General features: G+C 41.1%; 1 protein-coding gene across 4 annotated transcripts in view; it reads right to left on the bottom strand.

The window, feature by feature from the left end:
- Window positions 1-19,524, bottom strand: part of FLNC (filamin C) — an 82,915-nt gene that overhangs the window by 42,678 nt on the left and 20,713 nt on the right. The window lies entirely within an intron of this gene.

Genomic DNA, 19,524 nt, shown 5'->3' with positions numbered 1-19,524 from the left:
TCATACAATAATATTTTCAGCCATTATTTGTAGTATAAATAAAAGACTATTCGTTAATTTTTTTCAAATGTATTATGAAGATAAGATATGTGCAACAGTTAGCTGCCAACAACTTTAGGTACTTTGGCTCCTGGAATGTATTTATCCCAACACCGCTGTCATGCAGTATGGCAAAAGAAGCTAATAACATCTTTCTCAGCTGTGTCTGCATAAGAATGGATTATGTAAACTGTAATCTACAACTGACAAAACATGGAATTCTCATAAAAAAACATTTACTTATTCCTTCTCAGTTAAAGTATAACTAAAAGCAAAACTTTTTTTATAGTTTTGGATAGCGTGGACAGGGATTAGAAAACTTGTCAGGTTTTTATTGCTGTCTGGGTGCCGTTAGGGCGATTCACCCTCTCTAATCGTCCTGTGTACCATTATCATTGAAAGTGACAGTAAAAGAAAATCCCACATTTTGTATTGTCCCTAGAAAAGTAATACAGGGGAAATTTTCCAATGGGGACACTAGTTCTAGTGATATGGAGTCCCCAAGAGATTCCCTTAATTTGCAGGTATTTCCGTTCACTTGCTGTTTTGATTATGGGACAGGATGGTAGGTAAATCTCCCTAATGGGACAAAGACGGCAAAAATAAACCTTACAGGGGTTATCACCCTCTCTTACTCCATCCAAAATGAAAAAAAAAAGTTTTGCCTATATTTCTACTTTAGGGTGTCTACAGACATTAGAAAACAGTAATGTGCTTGTATTCCCCAGTAAATGTTGTTGCTTGCCTGATGACGGCAAAATTAATCAACCAAGAAGGATTTTCCTGGCTATTTAGCTATTGTAATGGATTTCCTCCCTCAATAGCTCAGATACCACGTCTGATGAGGCAGAGGTTACTGGGCAAGTAATCTGGAGCCAGGTAAGAGAACCTCCACTGAACCAGCACACGGGCAGCCAAGCTGGAGCCTAACAGCATACAGCTTTTCCTGAAAACCCAGCTACTGCGGGGATCCCCTCCCTAATTGGTACCAAAGTACTCTAGATCCTGTCGAGTGCCCCCCTCATTTCATTGGGCCTTGGATACCTTCAGCTGTTTACCTGTGTTACCAGTGCTACCCTGGAATTCAATGAGAGCGACACTGTTTGCGAGAATAAGTGACTGAGCCACGGGTATTTTGCTGTGAGGAGTCCACATTTGTGTAGGTTTCACACAGTGAATATGTTTCAGAAAATGCATGGTTATTATGGACATTATTATTAGGATTATTGTGTGTTTTTTTTTTTATACTATTAGGATGAGGAACATGAACCCTTATAATCTACCAACAGAGGACTAGGAGATAGGATATATGTCACTATCTCTCCTGTCACAAAATTGTGGTATCATGGAGACAGAGGTTTAGCCAAAAGCACAACAAAAGACAAAAAGGGATGTGATAACCCTATACTAAGGTAAAAGAAATCCTTCAAATAACAGAATTAGAGCACCATGGTGTAGGTACCTTTTGGATTTAAATGATAGGATGACTACACTGCAGTTAAACACCAACAATATGGGTTAACCAATTACTGTGGCAGTATTTTTAACATCTACATCACTCATTGGTTAGTCCCACAACAATATAGCTTTACTGCAGAGGAGGCGTAAGCAAACAGATAGTGTGGTTGGAGGGCCATTAGAGTGGTCAATATGACAATACCCTCTACTTTCACAGCCCCCCTCCCACTATTCAAATAGGAAAATAAAAAAACAAGAAAAGGTTAATTGGCTGAAACCTCTGAAAGAACTCTACTATTATCCAAAGAAAGTCAATGAGTAATCAGTCCCCATCGTACTGAAGCCATGTGTATCCCCAAAATGAAAGAAATAATGCATGCAAAAATGAACTAACTCAACATGTTTAGCACAATAAAATGAGCTTCATCAGGAGTGAATAAATTAAAATCTAACTATGAACTATAACAAACAAAAAAGCACATGCAAATATGGCTGGCTTTCTATGGTGTCCTCTATTTATAATATTAATGGTCAAAATGTCCCGAGAGCCTCCCTAGTAAGTCATTCAAGCATTTGAAATAAAACACATAAAAGGTATGTTGCATGAATTCAATAAATGAAATGATTTAAAAGCAGATGAACCTCAACTGCAGATATTTACTTTATAATATTTCATTAATTATTATCTTAATATTAATAATTTATATTAAGTATATTAATAATATTTAATTAACATGTAGCATGCCTATGTGTCACAGTACTGATATATGTGTCCCTGACACAGACAAAGCATACAACTCCAAATTTACAAAGAGCTAATAATGGAGTTTATTTTGTCTCACACATTCTTACCCAATTGATTTTCCTTACAGAAATACAGACACTAATAACACTGATCTCCACACACTAATCCTAACTGCATGTAAAATATGAAAAGATTCACATTCAAATCCTTTTCTGACATCGGGCCAGCTCCAGATATATAGCACTGTAGGTTTAATCGTACAACAGAAATGACAAACTATTTAGGGAAACATTCAGCAGCACTCTCAATAGCCGCTGCAATGAATGGAAGGCTGGCAGCTTCATGAAAAGATAAAAGTAGCCTGGTACTAGCTAGATGTTAGAATCTGTATGCTTACAGCCCCTGGCAGAAATAAATATGTACTCTTATGGTGAGATGAATAAATGACCCAGCCATAACAATGATAGGTAGAATATTACACAGAGGAACCTAAGAAAACAGTAGTTTATGTCTAAATATTGTATATAGTATGTATGTATGTATGTATTTGCATATAATTACGTATATTCAAATCATTAGTAAGACCTCATCTGGAATATGCAGTTCAGTTTTGGGCACCAATTCATAAGAAGAATATTGGGGAACTGGAGAAAGTGCAGAGAGGGGCAACTAAACTGATAAGAGCTATGAAGGAGCTCAGCTATGAGGAAAGATTATAGGAACTGAATTTATTCTCTCTTGAGAAGAGGAGATCAAGGCTCCCTGTACACGAGCCTACCTTGACTGCTGGCCACAGGAAAACGCAAATCATGGCAAAACACGGCAACCGTGGTACCTAATTTTGCGGTTTCCCGTGGTTGGCGGTCAAAACATTCCTATCCTGAACGCGATTCTTCTGCGGTCAGGGGAGGGAGGTTTAACCTCATCTAAACGCTGCAGCTCCTAAACTCTGCTGAACGCCTTTGTGTTCATGGACACGGCAAAACTGCTGCAAAATCACGGTACCATGGTTGCCGCATTTTACCGTGGTTTTTCCGCATTTTCCCACGGACAGAGGTCAAAACGTTCCTATCCTGAACACGATACTTCTGTGTTCAGGATAGGGAGGTTTAACCTCACCTAACCGCGGCAGCTGCTAGACTCTGCTAAAAGCCTATATGTACATGGACACATAGGCTTTTATGGAGATGAGTTTAGGACCTTTGGCAAAAAAAGCCAAAAACTTGAGTTTAGCAGCTGCTCATGTACAGTTGCAAGAAAAAGTATGTGAACCCCTTGGGATTACGTGGAGTTTTGCATGAATTGGGCATAAAATGTGCTCTGAACGTCATCTAAGTCACAACAATAGAAGAACACAGTCTGCTGAACATAATACTACACAAATATTAGATGTTGCCATAGTTTAATTGCACATAACATGTAAACATTCACAGTGCAGGGAGGAAAAAGTATGTGAACCTTTGGACTTAATAACTGGTTGACCCTCCTTTGGCAGCAATAACCTCAACCAAACGTTTCCTGTAGTTGCAGATCAGACCTGCACAACGATCTGGAGTAATTTTGGACCACTCCTCTTCACAAAACTGTTTCAGTGTAGTAGTATTCTTGGGATGTCTGGTGTGAATCGCTCTCTTAAGGTCATACCACAGCATTTCAATCGGGTTGAGGTCAGGACTGGGCCACTCCAGAAGGCGTATTCTGTGCTGTTGCAGCCATTGTGTTGTTGAATTACTTGTATGCTTTGGGTCATTGTCCTGTTGCATCACCCATCCTCTGCAGGGCTTCAGTTGGCGGACAGATGGTCGTACGTTTTCCTGCAAAATGTCTTGATAAACTCTGGAATTTATTTTCCCATCAATGACAACAATCCGTCCAGGCCCTGAGGCAGCAAAGCAGCCCCAAACCATGATGCTCCCTCCGCCATGTTTTACAGTGGGGATGAGGTTTTGATGTTGGTGTGCTGTGCCTTTTTTTCTCCACACATAGTGTTGTGTGTTCTTCCCAAACAACTCAATCTTGGTTTCATCTGTCCACAGTATATTTTGCCAGTAGTGCTGTGGAACATCCAGGTGCTCTTTTGCAAACTTCAAACGTGCTGCAATATTCTTTTTGGACAGCAATGGCTTCCTCCGTGGTGTCCTCCCATGTACTCCATTCTTGTTTAATGTTTTCCTTATTGTAGATGTGTCAACAAAAATGTTAGCATGTGCCAGAGATTTCTGTAGGTCTTTAGCTGACACTCTGGGATTCTTCTTTACCTCATGCAGCATTCTGCGCTGTGCCCTTGCAGTCATTTTTACAGGATGACCACGCCTAGGGAGAGTAGCAACAGTGCTAAACTTTCTCCATTTGTAGGCAGTCTGTCTTACCGTGGACAGATGAACATCAAGGCTTTTGGAGATACTTTTGTAACCCTTTCCAGCTTCATGCAAGTCAACAATTCTTGATCGTAGGTCTTCTGAGAGCTCTTTTCTGTGAGGCATGGTTCACATCATACAGTGCTTCTTGAAACCAGTAAACCCAAAACAGGTGTGTGTTTTTTAAGGGCAGGACAGCTGTCACCAACACATCCAATATCATCACACTGATTGGAGTCAAGGTTGGCTCACTCCTGGCTCCAATTAGGTCTGGGAGAAGTCATTAAGCTAGGGCCTCACATACTTTTTCCTCCCTGCAATGTGAATGTTTACATGTTATGTGCAATTAAACCATGACAACATCTAATGTTTGTGTAGTATTATGTTCAGCAGACTGTGTTCTTCTATTGTTGTGACTTAGATGACGTCCAGAGCACATTTTATGCCCAATTCATGCAAAACTCCACATAATCCCAAGGGGTTCACATACTTTTTCTTGCAACTGTACATGAGCCCTAAGGGGGACAGAATCACATGTATAAATACATAAGACCGGGTTTACATATGTGCAGGGCCAGTTTCAGTGCCATTTTTTAAAGTGTGTGACACTTAAAATTGCACTTGCACTGGACTGACAAATCATACAGGACTTTTTACAAACGCACTGCAGCCCGGCTTGCTCCATAGAAAGGCGGTTTGGTTCACATGTCAAGCAAATTGGATGCGGTTCAAAACGCATCCAATCTGCATATGTATCAACCAGGGCTCAGTGGTCCATATAGTTAGTTTGGTGTTGAGTTATTCACTTTCAGATAATTACAGAGGACAAGGGGGAACTCTTTATGTCTAGCGGAAAAGAGAATTAACCTTCACATACAGAAAGGCTTCTTCACAGTAAGAGCTGTGAAAACGTGTAATATACTCCCTCAAGAACTAGTTCTGGACAGCTCAATAGATTATTTTGAAATAGAGCTGGATGTATTCTTATATGAACAAAATATAAATGGACATGCATAGGTGATAACACCAGAGACTGTTGATCCAGGGAATACGTGATTGCCTCTTGGGGGATCAGGAAGGAATTTTTCCCCTACTGGAGCAAATTGGATCATGCTTTGTTTAGATTTTTCCCTTCTTCTGGATCACCTGCGGGTAAAGAATTGTTTATACGGAGGTTTTTATTAGTTTGTTTTTTTTTCTACTGGTTGAACTAGATGGACTTGGGGATTTTTTTCAACCTGACAAACTACCGGTATGTAGTGTATTTAATAATATATTTGACTATATTTTGAAATGAAACCTAATTGATTGCTATGGGTTGCTGCATTTTACTTTGATAAGTTACTATGTATGAAACAGTCTACTTTACTTGTGTCTGTAGATGTTAAACAGTTTTACTCGGGTTTATAGAATGTTTATTCTCACACTGAAGATCAGACAGTAATGCATACCATTTCCTTTATAGCACAATCTCTGGTAGATTATAAAGGTGTTCAGAGCAATGCTCTGGCAGCAGGCATTTTCCATTTAAACTCTGAGCAAGGGAGTACAGGAAGAGTAAAGAGCAACGTTTGCTGTGAATATGAATGCACCCAGTCCTTCACTTTGTAAACCGAAATGTAGTTTCCCATAAGAATGCATTGAAAACCAATTACTGTAATCCGTTCCGGAGGTAAAAAAAAGTCTTTTATCTGTTCAAAACTCTTTATAAAGTGCACTTTAAAGGTATAAATACTGTACAGGGACATGATTAAAAATTAATACATAAATGTATTGAAAACCAATTAATCCGTTCATATTGTGAAAAAAAGTTGTAAATGCATTGAAAACCAACTAATCCGTTCCGGAGGTCAGAAAAAAGTAAAAAAAAGTCTTATCTGTTCAAAACTCTTTATAAAGTGCACTTTAAAGGCATAGTACTATACAGGGACATGATTAAAAAAAAAATTTGTAAATGCATTGAAATCCAATTAAAACATTTGTAAAACCAGCCATTATTTTCAATGGATTTTTATTTGTAAACCGAAAATTACGTTAACCGAGGCGTTCGTAAACCGAGGTATGCCTATATATATATATATTATATATATATATATATATATATATGATTTATGTGCAATAAAAGCTATGACATCTTCCTAAATTATGATATATCGAAGACTGCAAGTTCAACTCCCAACATGAAAGAAGTTCCTCCTTATTGCTATTTCCTAGAATAGACTGTACAAGGATTTCAAGGTTGTTGGAATGTTTCCATGACTGATCACTTAGCCCAGCACTGTTATCTTCTGTAAGTGACTTAGGTACTAAAAAACACATGTAAATAAATTGTGTGCAGTTGTGCTCAGGACATGAGACTTATCCCTAATCCTTCCCGTGACCCTAACAATTCACATGGAGAACACAGAGGCTCCCATTGTTACATTGTCAGATTGAAAAGACACAAGTCCATCTAGTTCAGTAGTTCTCAACCTTCCTAATGCCGCAACCCCTTAATACAGTTCCTCATGTTGTGGTGACCCCCAACCATAAAATTATTTTCGTTGCTACTTCATAACTGTAATTTTGCAGCGGGAGGAGTAGTGCCACGTCATTGGTGTCAGTGGGAGGAATAGTGTCCCATCACTGATGTCAATGGGAGGAATAGTGCCCCATCATTGGTATCAGTGGTAGGAATAGTGCCCCATCATTGGTGTCAATGGGAGGAATAGTGCCCCATCATAGGTGTCAGTGGGAGGAATAGTGTCCCATCATTGGTGTGAGTGGGGGGAATAGTGCCCCATCATTGGTATCAGTGGGAGGAATAGTGCCCCATCATAGGTGTCAGTGGGGGGAATAGTGCCCCATCATTGATGTCAGTGGGAGGAATAGTGCCCCAACATTGGTATCAGGGGGAGGAATAGTGCCCCAACATTGGTGTCAGTGGGAGGAATAGTGCCCCATCATTGGTGTCAGTGGGAGGAATAGTGCCCCATCATTGGTGTCAGTGGGAGGAATAGTGCCCCATCATTGGTGTCAGTGGGAGGAATAGTGCCCCATCATTGGTGTCAGTGGTAGGAATAGTGCCCCATCATTGGTGTCAGTGGGGGGAATAGTGCCCCATCATTGGTGCCAGTGGGAGGAATAGTGCCCCATCATTAGTGTCAGTGGGAGGAATAGTGCCCCATCATTGGTGTCAGTGGGAGGAATAGTGCCCCATCATTGGTATCAGTGGGAGGAATAGTGCCCCATCATTGGTGTCAGTGGGAGGAATAGTGCCCCATCATTGGTGTCAGTGGGGGGAATAGTGCTCCATCATAGGTGTCAGTGGGGGGAATAGTGCCCCATCATTGGTGCCAGTGGGAGGAATAGTGCCCCATCATTGGTGCCAGTGGGAGGAATAGTGCCCCATCATAGGTGTCAGTGGGGGGAATAGTGCCCCATCACTGGTGTCAGTGGGGGGAATAGTGGAAAAGTTAAACCTTTTTTCCTCCAGGTGTAAAGAATGCCTTTTGTCCTTTGTAATGACCTCAAAGTGAATAACTTTGCACCTAGCTGACTACATATTATATATTTATATATAGTGAATGTATCCTCCTTTCTCACCATTTTCAAAAGATAGAAAATTCATTTCAGCTAATATTTCCTCATAGCTGAGGTCCCCTATGCCTCTTATCAGTTGTGTTGCCCTTCTCTGCACTTCCTCCAGTTCTCCTATAAATGGTGCCCAATATTCTGGAGAAGGTCTTATAAATGCTTTGTACTATGCACTTTACTGAATTCACTTTCTGAAAATGAGTCATTGTCCAGAACATGTATGGAGTTATTATTATTATTATTATACAGTATTTATATAGTGCCAAAAGGTTTGCTTAGCGCTGTACATTATAATGGGGGACAGTACATGAGACAATACAGTAACAAAACAATACACGAGGGGTTCTAGGGCTCTGCTCTTTGGAGCCTACAATCTAGGAGGGAGGGGATAGTGGCACAGAAGGAAGTGGCTGTGGGGGATGGAGTGGTAGGAGGAGTGGAGCAGTTAAAAACATTCCTGATCTACACTGCTATTCCAGTTCAGTGAGTAGTACTGATCCCAGTAGGTCAGGACAAAAGAGTCAGCTAACATTTTCCAAAGGAGGTCATCTATGGCAACTACATATTATTCATGACAAATTCACTTGACCTGACTCTAATGGCCCGTGTAGACTTCCGTGGCTCAGTAACGTATGTAACATGTGTCTTAGTGTTGCAGAGTCATTCATTTTGATTGGCAGCTCAGTGTTCTAAGGCAACGCACCCAGGTTGTAGTGTCCTGTTATATTACAAAAATGGGTCATGTACTTTTTTTTTTTATCACATTAGGGTGTGTTGGCAGCCCATTTTTTCAATAGGCTACCTTAACCCAACACACATAAACTCACAACATAGTGCATGCTAATGCTCTTCAAAGTAGTAAATGGACCTGCAAACTTAAAGCGGAGCTACACCCAAAAGGGGAAGTTCCGCTTTAAGGACTGCTCCACTGATCTCCATTAAGGATTGGCACCTTTGGGGGGCGGGCGGGGGGGAGCGGGTACCCGAAGTTGACAGGTACCCACTCCCACTTCCGGTCCGATCGCCAAGGTGACCGGAAGCGGAAGGTGTCCTCCCCCCTCCCTCCCTGTAGTCTTTTGGGACATGTGAGAGGTCCCAGAAGACTACAGGACCATTCATGAAGTGCAGCGCTACTCGCGCATGCACAGTGGGTACCCGGATGTGAAGCCATAAGCAGTCACAGCCGGGTTCCCACACTGAAGATGCCGGCCTCCTGGAATACAGGATGGCAGGTGAAACGGGCTTTGGGGGACACACCATGGGACCGAGGGACAGGTAAGTGGCTTTTTTTATAAAAGTCAGCAGCTACAGTTTTTGTAGCTGCTGACTTTTATTTTTTGACAGGATCAGTGGAACTCCGCTTTAAAGTGTTACTAAACCCACAACAGTAAAATCAGTCTCTATATGCAGAAAAGCATGCTTGTTATACTCACTGTGGAACATAAGGGGCTAATCCTCTGCATTGTGTAAAAAGGATGTTTGACTCTGATTGCTGTGTTCCTCCCCTTGTTTAAGCGACCACCTCTTATCTCCTGATAAGACATACTGAACCATAGGCATTTTGCACATGCTCAGTTTGTTGTGTATTGCTAGAGAGGTTTTTTTTTTCTTGGGAGAGTGCATGTGATCAGCACAGGTCCAATCAGCACTGTCCAGACAGAGGTCAGGGGTTTTGCATCCTCCTAGAGAAGAAAGAAAACTCCTACAAGCTTTAGCTAGTGCTTGGCTGAACACTGACAGAAGCCACACGTCTGCTCTAACTTCTGATGAGAAAAGGTATTTAGCAGTTTATATTTACTGAAATAATTGCACTTCCATGTTCTGTGTGCTGTGGGAGACCAGATATAGTGAATGCAGGGTCCTGGGTTTAGTAACACTTTAACCTTCAATCGTTAAAGTACAACTCCAGCCAAAAAAAATATATAATTCACATCACAATACATGCATTAAGATATGCGTGTTGCTTTTTTGTAATGCACTGTAATACTTTGCCATGGTTTTTACATGTTTTTTGTTTTGTTTTGGATGCATTTGAAAGTATTGCATTGAAAAAAAGTAGGGAATGCTGTACTTTTTTCTGAGCTGGGCAAAAGCTAAAAAAGGCTGGTGTGAACTGCAGTCATAGGGAACCACTATTATTGGCTGCCATGCATTGGGAAAGCATTCACAAACGTTCTCCAGTGCATTTGGTGTAAATGAGCCCTGAGGGAGGATTTGAACCTCTAGAATATTTCTTTTGCGGTCTGTGCCATATAGAAGAGATCTGCCTTCACTTCCTCTCCAAGAGACACAGCAGGAAATCAATGAAAATTTCCCTGTGGGAAGAAAACTCACCATTGACAGCTGTCACATCTGAAAAGGCTAGTTTCCTGTCTGTCATGTAGCTCATATGTCTTACTTGGTTGACACAGAAACTGTTGATGCCAAAGGCAGCCAGGGAACTAGTATTCTTAGATCAGCACTATTAGTCTTCATAGCTCACAGTACACGTTTGCTTTCAATAAATCTGATTATCTTTGCACTGCAAACATATTATAACAAGCAGAAAAGTTCTAATGTATAGTTCAGTATAGGAAAGCATGTTAGTTGCTTGGTTGCCATGCTCATCCTTTCATGTAAGTCCTTTCTGAGACACTGCTGACCTGAAACAAGTATGCAGGTACTTACTGCACACATGTTCCAGGTCAGAGATTCAAAGTATTGAAGCCAGAAACAGCCAGGAAAATAGCATTTTTAGAAAAAGTTTGGCAATAGCAGCTTTTCTTATTTCATGTAAGAGACACTATCCTGCAAGCACTTCACACTCATACACAAAACATACTGCCACAAGCACCACATGAGTCATGCATCCTCTGCATTCCAATATCTTCTCAATCTTTCCATAAAACCAAAGAACAAAAGCAGAGAGAATATCCAGGAATAAAAGGGTGGGGACGGGGATGTGGGGGGTGCTGGAGGTAGTACACCCTTCAGTCATCTGGAAGAAGGATGTGAAACAGAGGGGAATTGCAAGACTGGCGGCACAAATGACAGCCCAGATAATGTGATCACAAATTCCTTTGCCTTATACTCTGGGTCTGCTTCTTCACACCCTTCATTCACCACTCTCACTTTCAGGAAAAATGTAACCTCCTGGATATACGTTACGATTATCTGTTAGTAATGTAGATGGATATGATTAATATTATTATTATTCAGGATTTATATAGCGCCAACAGTTTGCTCAGCGCTTTACAATATAACTGGAGACAATACAGCAACAATACAGTTCAATACAAGAGGGTTAGGAGGGCCCTGCTCCTCAGAGCTTACAATCTAAGTATATACAGGTGAAAATCAAAAAATTTGAATATCGTGCAAAAGTTCATTTATTTCAGTAATGCAACTTAAAAGGTGAAATTAATATATGAGATAGACTCATTACATGCAAAGCAAGATAGTTCAAGCCGTGATTTGTCATAATTGTGATGATTATGGCTTACAGCTCATGAAAACCCCAAATCCACAATCTCAGAAAATTAGAATATTGTGAAAAGGTGCAATATTCTAGGCTCAAAGTGTCCCACTCTAATCAGCTAATTAAGCCATAACACCTGCAAAGGGTTCCTGAGCCTTTAAATGGTCTCTCAGTCTGGTTCAGTAGGAATCACAATCATGGGAAAGACTGCTGACATGACAGTTGTGCAGAAAACGATCATTGACACCCTCCACAAGGAGGGAAAGCCTCAAAAGGTAATTGCAAAAGAAGTTGGATGTTCCCAAAGTGCTGTATCAAAGCACATTAATAGAAAGTTATGTGGAAGGGAAAAGTGTGGAAGAAAAAGGTGCACAAGCAGCAGGGATGACCGCAGCCTGGAGAGGATTGTCAGGAAAAGGCCATTCAAAAGTGTTGGGGACTTTCACAAGGAGTGGACTGAGGCTGGAGTCAGTGCATCAAGAGCCACCACACACAGAGGGATCCTGGACATGGGCTTCAAATGTCATATTCCTCTTGTCAAGCCACTCCTGAACAACAAACAACGTCAGAAGCGTCTTACCTGGGCTAAAGAAAAACAGACCTGGTCTATTGCTCAGTGGTCCAAAGTCCTCTTTTCTGATGAGAGCAACTTTTGCATCTCATTTGGAAACCAAGGACCCAGAGTATGGAGGAAGAATGGAGGCATACACTGCAAGATGCTTGAAGTCCAGTGTGAAGTTTCCACAGTCTGTGTTGATTTGGGGAGACATGTCATCTGCTGGTGTTGGTCCACTATGCTTCATTAAGTCCAGGGTCAACGCAGCCATCTAAAAGGAGATTTTGGAGCACTTCATGCTTCCTTCCGCAGACAAGCTTTATGGGGATGCTGACTTCATTTTCCAGCAGGACTTGGCACCTGCCCACACTGCCAAAAGCACCAAAACCTGGTTCAATGACCGTGGGATTACTGTGCTTGATTGGCCAGCAAACTCGCCTGACCTGAGCCCCATAGAGAATCTATGGGGCATTGCCAAGAGAAAGATGAGAGACATGAGACAGAACAATGCAGAAGAGCTGAAGGCCGCTATTGAAGCATCCTGGTCTTCCATAACACCTCAGCAGTGCCACAGGCTGATAGCTTCCATGCCACGCCACATTGAGGCAGTAATTGCTGCAAAAGGGGCCCAAACCAAGTACTGAGTAGATATGCATGCTTATACTTTTCAGAGGTCCGATATTGTTCTATGTACAATCCTTGTTTTATTGATTGCATGTAATATTCTAATTTTCTGAGATTGTGGATTTGGGGTTTTCATGAGCTGTAAGCCATAATCATCACAATTATGAAAAATCACGGCTTGAACTATATTGCTTTGAATGTAATGAGTCTATCTCATATATTAGTTTCACCTTTTAAGTTGCATTACTGAAATAAATGAACTTTTGCACGATATTCTAATTTTTCGAGTTTCACCTGTATGTAGTGATAAGGGCCTGCAGATTTTCTGTTCAGTGTTCATCTAGAGCAAATGGCATAATTCTTTAAAGCTGAACTCCAGGAATTATTTGTATTGCATACTTACATTTTTCCAGCTTGACACAGTATGTATCTCTCATACCTGATGGACCCCTGGGAAACCTGAAAATCATTGTAGTAGTTGGTGCTACTACAGTGATCATCACAATCTTCTGGATTCTGCTCAGGTTCTATGAGAGTGGCTGCCTTACTGCATACTAACCACAGGGAGTCCCCTAATCAACATCACCACAATTCATAGAATACCTTGTATTTTTTTCAATAAATACATGGTGTTCATGGGTGGAATGTTTCCTCCCACCAAACTTTGATGATTCGTTGCTCCTTCCTTGACGTCCTCTAATCTCGCATCGTGATAGTCCTATGAGCCATGCTATGCATTGACCTGATCCAGAAATTGTCTATTCTCTTCTGGAATTCACACACCCTTTTTTTCTCTCCTCTATTCTCTCTTTCAGTCTCTCCTAGTTCTCCCCCCCCCCCTTTTTTTTTTACTTCCTGCTCACTTTTGCCTCCCTCTCCTTGCCTCACATGGAACCCCCATATGGTCATTGGGAACAGTGCTCCCTCTCAGTTGCACACTCAGGTCCACCTTCCCATGTACCATTGTATCCCTTCATGTTTTTTTATGGTTCCTCATAATGCAATCTTTATGCAATAATCCTCTTTTCCCGTAGGACACGGTGTTTTTGTGTATTCGTTGCCTGCATATGTTAATGGCCTGTCCTACGCCTGTTTTTTTTATGTCTCTGAAATTAATAAAAAGTTTGAAAAAAAAAACCAAAACATGATGTTCTCTGATTGGAAGAGATTGTGACATCACCGCCCCCCTCTCTACTTGTCCAATCAAAGAATGCCTTGTATTTATTGAAACAAATAACTGTGTTCTCTGAATGGGGGTAGTGTCAATTAAGCTAGCCCCTGTGGTCAGTGTGCAGAGGCAAAGCCACTTATACAGAACCTGTTTAGGATCTGGGAAATTGAGGCTAACACTGTAGTATGCTATACAAATATTTCCTGGATTTCATTTTTAAAGCGATTGTAAACCTAATCTTTTTAAAATAACAAACATAATACTTACTTGCTCTGTGCAATGATTTTGCACAAAGCAGCCCTGATCCTCCCCTCAAGTGTCTTGCTATGAGGGCACTCATGCATGCTTGCTCCTGAGCCCCACTCTGTGTGTCCATAGACACACAGAGCACGGCTCAGCCCTGCCCCTGCCTCTTCTCACTGGCTATAATTGACAGCAGTGGGAGCCAATGGCCCCATTGCTGTCTCTCAGCCAATGAGAAGAGAGAGAGCCGAGAGAGCCACTGACCTCATGCACATCTCTGGATCAAGATAGGGCTCAGATAAGTATTGGGGTGGAGCTAGAGAGAGCAGACCACAGAAGGTTTATTACCTTAATACATAGAATGCATTAAGTTACAAAACCTTCTAGCTTTACAACCACTTTAAGTTGCCTAATGTATACATTTTGTTGTTTGCTGTAAGCTGCATAACTTATGCAACATTACAGTTTTTTGTGTTCCTCCTACAGCTCCACCAAAAAATTGCTAATAATTCCATGACATGGAAAACTGCCATGTTCAGAACTCTGGTAGAAACCTTTGAACTCAAAGGGTCAGAAGCAAATTCTAGGATTTCTTAGTATCTACATGTGGTATGCGTTCACTGGGAGAGGTAATAGATGGTCAGTAGTAATGTGGAGACAGCTGTCATGTTCAAGAATGCTGTTGTGACTCCAGATCATTCAGGCTTTGGTGTTCTCAGCTGTTTCCTCCTGGAGGATCAGGACCAACTGCTGAAGAGGTTGGACCAAGTGTGTGACACCTGTCACTGAGCCAGCAATCCACCACCTGCCCCAAACCAGCAATGCTCTATTCTAACTCCCATAGAGGCTGCAATGCCTTTCTCATCTGCCTCTTAGTTAGCAAACCATACCATAGACAAAGCATACTGCTACAATGCAGGGAATTTGCCACCAGTGTGGGATGGGTTAATAATGCTGGCAACCACAGAGCATAGTGGAGAATATTCCCTTTATGACAAACGATATTAACAAAGACATTCACTTGAAACAATTGAGAGAATTCTAAATATTAAACAATACTTACATCTGCAGACCTATTACTTTGATTGAACAAAATTCCTTTGGTGGTCTTGATCTCTTCCCTGACAGCATATTCTAGCATACAGCAGTAGTGCAACAGTACACATTGCTGGTGAGGATCCACAGAACTAAAACATCAGGGCATCGAAGGTAGCTATAATTACATTCCTATTACTATCCACCCAAACCAAACGTACACGTTAAAGTGGATCTTCATCAAAACCTGTTAGTTTTGATGTTTTTTATGAGGAATCAGGAGTGCAGGGGAAATCTCACAATGGAAATGTCTGTTTTGGAGACAGAGATGGGAATTCACCTCATATTCAGAATATTTGTATTCACTTCCGTTTCTGCCTCTAGGACAGGAAGTGGTGGGAAATCTCTCCAATGGAGCCACAGACAGCAATAAATACCTGGCAGTTTCAGACCTTTCTCCATTCTATTCATAAATAGAAAATACTTTGGAAAGACAATATAACTTTAAAGCAGATCTTAACAAGGGATTCCAGGTATGAATATTTTATACATAGTTCAATTTTTCCAGCTTGGAACAATGTAACTATGTATACCACACCTGGCTGATGCATTTGGAGCTGGAAGTCCCTGAAGTACTGTAGACACCATTACTTCAGTGGACTCCAATTGCTTCCCAATCCCATGCAGAGCGGCTTTCCTGCTGCATTCTAAACATTGGACATCAGCTATTTGGCATGGGCACCATTCAGAGGATGCTTTGCGTTCTCTGATTGGACAAGGTGGAGAGGTGGGGTGGTAAATTCAACAGTTTAGTGTATTACGCTAATATGCAGGTTGATGGTTGTAATGGGTCACTGTATTAGCAGTTTAGTTTCTTTTAGAAATAACTGAATTTTTGGAAAGATTATATGTATGCTCATAAAGAGAGACTAAAAGTGGAAATTCTCATTCTTGCAATACGGCATTAAAGCTGTTCTTCGATGGTAAGTCCTGCATAACCTCCTGCTAATGATCTTCTTTGTTCCAAAAATGCACAGGTGATATTTCTGTGTGCTTGAAAAAAATACTGTTTGGACAGACGTTAAACCTGTCACTGTCCAGTAATGGCAGCTGTCAGCTTACCCTGTGCTTGGCAGCTGAGTTTTCTAGTTATATTTATTCTTAGGGGCAACCCAGGGACACACACAGAAAGAGTAAGCTGGCAGCATGTGTAGACAATTTTATGGACCATTAATACATCTTCTGTATATTGTATCTTCAGTATATGTTCATCTACATCACGGTTAGGAGTAAGACTGATATTAGAGGGGTGATTCTGACTCTAGAGACAAATCGCCAGCGTCAGGATCATTAAAGACACATACATCATTGTTAGGAGTAAAGCTGGCCATACACCGATTGAAATTCAGATGGTTTAGCAGGGAATTTAATCAGTATGTGGCCATCCCTACTCTACAGAAGTTGATTGTTTGATTCGCTTCTGTCAAAGGGACATCTTAGAAAACTTTTCTCAATCCAGGGCTGCAGCCAATTGGCTGCAGCTGCTGATCAGTGTATTCTGATAGCAGCGGTCTCCCTGTCCTGGCGAATGGAATTCCTCCATCCACTTCATTCGCATGGGTGGAGAAATCTGTCAGTTTTATTTATTTCAGTCCTCTGGCTGAACAAAAAAAAAAAACCTAACCATTCATGGCCAGCTTAAGGCAGATGTCAGATGGGCATATCTGCTGCTAGAGACAAATCATCAGTGGTAGGATCATTAAAGAGGCTGCCTGTCTATCCCTATAGAATCACTCCCTTTGTAGCCAGATGCAGCAAGATGTCGTTCTATTTCTGGACAGAATGCAGCTGAATCTTGATTACTAGTGATCATCTGGCTAGCTCAGCTACAGAGGGAGAAATAAGAGGGACAATCAGGCAGCCTCTTAGTGATCCTGCCACAGGCGATTTCAGCAATCACCAGCAGCAGAAACACTAGCAGCAGTCACCTGTCAAATTAAAAACTAGAGGGTTTGTAAATGTAGAAGAGACCTTGTGTGGGAAGTAGATGACAGAGGAATTCTGATTATGGAGGGGGATTAACATTGTTTATTATCAGCAACTTGTTACATTTGTTCTTGTAAAATTGTGTTGTGGTTAGTAGGATTTCATTGGATCACTTTACCAGGCCTTGGCAGCAGGGGGTAGCACCTTTACCCCCTATTTCCTTCCCACCAACACTATACATGCACATTGGGCAATTATAAGAGCTAGGGGACTTAGTGCTAATCAGCAAGAGGATGGTGTTCTTAGAGGGGAGAGGTCTTTCTTTTTTGGACCACACGTTGGAGTGCATGTCCCATTCTGCATGAATGCCATATTGACTTGGCTTTTCTGAGATATTCAGCACTCTATTGGCAGGCAGGTATCTAGTGGTGTTTGGTTTAATGGGAGAAAAATCAGCAAATTGTTAAAAAAAAAAATAGAAGATTGGTCGGTCCAAACCAGGTAAACTGGTTGACAGGAGTAAATAAGATTTTTTCATAATGATCGTATCATTTTTTTTAACATTTAAAATTTGCCATTTGGTCACTCATATTCAATCAAATTTAGTAAAGAGCTGCTTTATTGTCGGGGCTATATAAATACCATTATTAATAAAGAATCATAAATATATTAAATGGTGGCATCAGTGGTCAATACTGTATCCAGGATATTTGTATTCAGGATCTTTCCGAGGCTGACTTTCTAGAATGATCTCTACTATTTGCTGTGTCACTGACAGAGACTTTTTCTGTCCACAATGGCAGCCTCGTGAGCAGGACAGCAGAAAGCGGTGACAGCTGTGTCTCAGAATGCCAAGACGGAAGAAGGGATCAGTGCCAAAAGTAGTCTACTAAACCTTCTACCATTACGTGGGGGCGAAATCTGCAACCTTACACCGTCTTTCTTTCTGTTACATTTTATCTTCTAAATATTATTTCTCGACAATAGTAATACTGCAGAAAGTTAGTATAATGAAATGGATATTACAAAACTCTGCACTTCACACATCAAATGCAACTATATTATTTCAGTTGTGATTGCTAAAAAATGTGGACCCCATGGGTTTACGTAAATAGTTTACTTACTGTATTATGAGATGTTTCCAATTTTCCTGTGCACAAAACTTCATCTTTTGAAATTCTTTTGAATATATTTCTGAAAATTTGTATATATTTTTGTACTTATCTCCTGTTAAGCTGCCAGGTGTTTGTGTAATGATGTTTTGGTGTTTGTGGGCTTGCGTGACTGGTGGCTTATCTCCAGTGGACCTTAAACTTCCCTGTTATAGGTACAGAAAATTAACTGCACTTTTCTACTTAGTAATATTTATCTATTATTATTATTATTATACAGGATTTATATAGCTTCAACAGTTTGCTCAGTGCTGTACATTATAATAGGAGACAGTACACGAGACAGTATATTAACAATACGATTCAATACATGAGGGGTTCGAGGGCCCTGCTCCTTGGAGCTTACAATCTAGGAGGGAGGGGATAGTGGTACAGGAGGAAATAGCTGTGGGGGACGGAGTGGTAGGAAGAGTAGAGGAGTTCAGTAATTAGCTGAGGGCGGGGTTGGCTTCCCTGAAGAGATAGGTTTTCGGAGTGTGCCTAAAAGTGAGGAGAGTAGGTGATAGTCTGATGGATTGGGGTAGGGAGTTCCAGAGGATGCGGGAAGCCCCGGAGAAGTCCTGGAGTTTGGCATGGGAGGAGGAGACCAAGCAACTAGAGAGTAGGAGGTCTTGTGAGGAGCGGAGAGTACGTTTTGGGTGGTATTTGGATACCAGATCAGTGATGTAGTTTGGGGCAGTATTATGAACAGCTTTATACGTCAATGATAGCATTTTTAATTTTATCCATTGGGCAATCGGAAGCTAGTGGAGGGATTGGCAGAGAGGGGGGTGGCAGATACGGAGTGGTTAGTAAAGTGGATGAGTCTGGCCGCAGCATTCAAGATAGACGGAAGCGGGGATAGCCTGCGGTGAGGTAAGCCGATGAGGAGGGAGTTACAGTAGTCGAGGCGTGATATAATATCTGTCTATCTATCTATCTATCTATCTATCATTATTATTATTTGTTTTTTTTTATTTGTTTTTACAAAATATAACATGTTTTAAAGCGTTGAATTATGCTATGATCTGTAATGTGCAATAACCTAGTGGATTTACTTGGTATGAACTAGTACAGCTACCAGTACCACAGAAAGTCCTATACTGGATAGTGTCATTATGACTCC

Source organism: Staurois parvus, unplaced genomic scaffold (assembly GCF_062004578.1).
Source record: "Staurois parvus isolate SC_StPar_1 unplaced genomic scaffold, SC_StPar_1.0 ptg000175l, whole genome shotgun sequence".
In the NCBI taxonomy this organism is placed as follows: domain Eukaryota; kingdom Metazoa; phylum Chordata; class Amphibia; order Anura; family Ranidae; genus Staurois; species Staurois parvus.
This window is presented reverse-complemented; position numbering and strand designations above follow the sequence as displayed.